The following is a 5,000-nucleotide window of genomic DNA, read 5'->3' as shown; positions in this document are numbered from 1 at the left end:
CATAAGAATCACAATACATATAGAATCATAAGAATCACAATACATATAGAATCATAAGAATCACAATACATATAGAATCATAAGAATCACAATACATATAGAATCATAAGAATCACAATACATATAGAATCATAAGAATCACAATACATATAGAATCATAAGAATCACAATACATATAGAATCGAAAGAATCACAATACATATAGAATCGAAAGAATCACAATACATATAGAATCGAAAGAATCACAATACATATAGAATCGAAAGAATCACAATACATATAGAATCGAAAGAATCACAATACATATAGAATTGTAAGAATCACAATACATATAAATTGTAAGAATCACAATACATATAAATTGTAAGAATCACACTACATATAGAATTGTAAGAATCACAATACATATAGAATCATAAGAATCACAATACATATAGAATTGTAAGAATCACAATACATATAGAATTGTAAGAATCACAATACATATAAATTGTAAGAATCACAATACATATAAATTGTAAGAATCACACTACATATAGAATTGTAAGAATCACAGTACATATAGAATTGTAAGAATCACAATACATATAAATTGTAAGAATCACAATACATTTAAATTGTAAGAATCACAATACATATAGAATTGTAGGAATCACAATACATATAAATTGTAAGAATCACAATACATATAGAATTGTAGGAATCACAATACATATAGATTGTAAGAATCACAATACATATAGAATCGAAAGAATCACAATACATATAGAATCGAAAGAATCACAATACATATAAATTGTAAGAATCACAATACATATAGAATTGTAGGAATCACAATACATATAAATTGTAAGAATCACAATACATATAGAATTGTAGGAATCACAATACATATAGATTGTAAGAATCACAATACATATAGAATCGTGAGAATCACAATACATATAAATCGTGAGAATCACAATACATATAGAATTGTAAGAATCGCAACATATAGAATCGAAAGAATCACAATACATATAGAATCATAAGAATCACAATACATATAGAATTATAAGAATCGCAACATATAGAATCGTAAGAATCGCAACATATAGAATCATAAGAATCGCAACACATGCAATTGTAAGAATCACAATACATATACAATTGTAAGAATCACAATACATATAGAATCGTAAGAATCACAATACGTATACAATTGTAAGAATCACAATACATATACAATTTTAAGAATCACAATACGTATACAATTGTAAGAATCACAATACGTATACAATTGTAAGAATCACAATACATATACAATTGTAGGAATCACAATACATATACAATTGTAGGAATCACAATACGTATACAATTGTAGGAATCACAATACATATAGAATCGTAAGAATCACAATACATATAAATTGTAAGAATCACAATACATATAGAATCGTAAGAATCACAATACATATAAATTGTAAGAATCACAATACGTATACAATTGTAAGAATCACAATACGTATACAATTGTAGGAATCACAATACATATAGAATCGTAAGAATCACAATACATATCAATTGTAAGAATCACAATACATATAGAATCGTAAGAATCACAATACATATAAATTGTAAGAATCACAATACGTATACAATTGTAGGAATCACAATACATATAGAATCGTAAGAATCACAATACATCTAAATTGTAGGAATCACAATACATATAGATTGTAAGAATCACAATACATATAGAATCGTGAGAATCACAATACATATAAATTGTAAGAATCACAATACATATAGAATCGTAAGAATCACAATACATATAAATTGTAAGAATCACAATACATTTAAATTGTAGGAATCACAATACATATAAATTGTAAGAATCACAATACATCTAAATTGTAGGAATCACAATACATATAGATTGTAAGAATCACAATACATATAGAATCGTGAGAATCACACTACATTTAAATTGTAGGAATCACAATACATATAAATTGCAAGAATCACAATACATATAGAATCGTAAGAATCACAATACATATAAATTGTAAGAATCACAATACATTTAAATTGTAGGAATCACAATACATATAAATTGTAAGAATCACAATACATCTAAATTGTAGGAATCACAATACATATAGATTGTAAGAATCACAATACATATAGAATCGTGAGAATCACACTACATTTAAATTGTAGGAATCACAATACATATAGATTGTAAGAATCACAATATATATAGAATCGTGAGAATCACAATACATATAAATTGTAAGAATCACAATACATTTAAATTGTAGGAATCACAATACATATAAATTGCAAGAATCACAATACATATAAATTGTAAGAATCACAATATATATAGAATCGTGAGAATCACAATACATATAAATTGTAAGAATCACAATACGTATACAATTGTAAGAATCACAATACATTTAAATTGTAGGAATCACAATACATATAGAATCGTAAGAATCACAATACATTTAAATTGTAGGAATCACAATACATATAGAATCGTAAGAATCACAATACATATAAATTGCAAGAATCACAATACATATAGAATCGTGAGAATCACAATACATATAAATTGCAAGAATCACAATACATATAAATTGTAAGAATCACAATATATATAGAATCGTGAGAATCACAATACATATAGAATCGTAAGAATCACAATACATTTAAATTGTAGGAATCACAATACATATAGAATCGTGAGAATCACAATACATATAAATTGCAAGAATCACAATACATATAGAATCGTGAGAATCACAATACATATAAATTGCAAGAATCACAATACATATAAATTGTAAGAATCACAATACATTTAAATTGTAGGAATCACAATACATATAGAATCGTAAGAATCACAATACATATAGAATCGTGAGAATCACAATACATATAAATTGCAAGAATCACAATACATATAGAATCGTGAGAATCACAATACATATACAATTGTAAGAATCACAATACATATAGAATTGTAAGAATCGCAACATATAGAATCGTAAGAATCACAATACATATAAAATTGTAAGAATCACACTACATATAGAATCGTGAGAATCACAATACATATACAATTGTAAGAATCACAATACATATAGAATCGTAAGAATCAGAATACATATAGAATCGTAAGAATCACAATACATATAGAATCGTAAGAATCACAATACATATACAATTGTAAGAATCACAATACATATAGAATCGTAAGAATCACAATACATATACAATTGTAAGAATCACAATACATATAGAATCGTAAGAATCAGAATACATATAGAATCGTAAGAATCACAATACATATAGAATCGTGAGAATCGCAACACATTTCGTATCGACACCTAAGCATTGTGATAATATCGTATCGTGAGGTCACTGGCAATTCCCAGCCTTTTGCTATACATTTCATAATGTCATGGCAACAATGAAAGGAACCCACAACTATACAGGTAACGAATTAACCAATAAAGGCCAGAGGGGGTGTGGTATATGGTCAACATACCACAGCTAAGGGTTTTTCTTATGCATGACGCAATGCCTGGATACAGCCCTTAATCGTGGTATATTGGCCACATACCACAATCCCCTGAGGTGCCTTATTGCTATTATATACTGGTTACCAACGTAATTAGAGCAGAAAAAATACATGTTTTGTCATACCCGTGGTATTTGGTCTGACATACCACGGTTGTCAGACAATCAGAATTCAGGGCTCAAACCACCCAGTTTATAATATAAAACAGTATAATGGAGTATAATAGAATTGAATAGGATAGAATAGAATTCAAACCAGTACTAGGAAATAGAATAGCAACTTAATGGGATCTCTACAATTCAAACTTGCCACATTCTATCATTCTCTATATGAGAATGAAAACGAATTGTGACATCATCAAACAGACCGTTCCACGTACAGATCAGAACAATTAGTCTGGAGTGAGTCAGCTGTAGTTAGAGGGTTAATGATGCTATTAACACATCTCCTGTCTCATCCTCATTAAGCTGGGCCTCTAGTGATCCGCACGCACACACACACACACACACACACACACACACACACACACACACACACACACACACACACACACACACACTAGCGAGGCAGGGCAGAGCGTTTAAATGAGGCAGAAGTCAGGTACTCTGTCTGTCTGTCTTTCTCTCTGCGTCTCTCTGTCACTATTCTCTAAGCAATATGAACTCACACACCTCAGATGACATAACTCCCTATAATCATTACTGTCTCCTTGGAAAACATGCCTTGCGGGGAACAGAGGAGAGGGGGAGCGGAGAAGGAGAGGCGGAGCAGAGGAGAGGGCAGTGGAGAAGAGGAGCAGAGGAGAGGGGAGAGGGGAGCAGAGAAGGAGAGGCGGAGCAGAGGGGAGAGGGGAGAGGGGAGCGGAGAAGGAGAGGCGGAGCAGAGGGGAGAGGGGAGAAGGGAGCGGAGAAGGAGAGGCGGAGCAGAGGGGAGAGGGGAGAGGGGAGCGGAGAAGGAGAGGTGGAGCAGAGGAGAGGGGAGCGGAGAAGGAGAGGCGGAGCAGAGGATAGGGGAGTGGAGAAGAGAAGATGAACAGAGGAGAGGGGAGTAGAGAAGAGGAACAGAGGAGAGGGGAGAGGGGAGCAGAGAAGAGAAGAGGAGCAGAGCAGAGGAGAGGGGGAGCGGAGATGGAGAGGCGGAGCAGAGGAGAGAGGGGAGCGGAGAAGAGAAGAGAAGAGGAGCCTTAGCTGCCTCTGAATCAGCCCCGGCATGCGTTAAACAATGTGGCCTCTCCTGAGCCGGAGCACATAGCAACACACAGCGCAGCTCAAAGACCGACACGCATATAGTACAAAACCACACACACACAGCGTCTCGAACAACACAAGTGACAACACATACACACACACACCCACACACACACATAAAACCCAATCTATGTAGCATGGGGACTTACAATGTTGCGGTAGCAGAGCTCTTGTCCCCTG

General features: G+C 33.1%; 1 protein-coding gene across 3 annotated transcripts in view; it reads right to left on the bottom strand.

The window, feature by feature from the left end:
• znf385a (zinc finger protein 385A) overlaps nt 1-5,000 on the bottom strand; it is a 111,462-nt gene that overhangs the window by 105,209 nt on the left and 1,253 nt on the right. The window contains exon 1 of one of the 3 annotated variants that reach the window (XM_036946871.1): nt 4,970-5,000. This exon is cut by the window's right edge and continues 73 nt beyond it. The exons of the other annotated variants lie outside the window; for them this stretch is intronic. The gene's annotated coding sequence lies outside the window, so the exon portion shown is untranslated. The remainder of the gene's footprint in view (nt 1-4,969) is intronic. 3 annotated transcript variants of the gene reach the window in all.

Source organism: Oncorhynchus mykiss, chromosome 16, assembly GCF_013265735.2.
Source record: "Oncorhynchus mykiss isolate Arlee chromosome 16, USDA_OmykA_1.1, whole genome shotgun sequence".
In the NCBI taxonomy this organism is placed as follows: domain Eukaryota; kingdom Metazoa; phylum Chordata; class Actinopteri; order Salmoniformes; family Salmonidae; genus Oncorhynchus; species Oncorhynchus mykiss.
The sequence above is the reverse complement of the archived record's forward strand: the minus strand, read 5'-3'. Positions and strand labels throughout refer to the sequence as shown.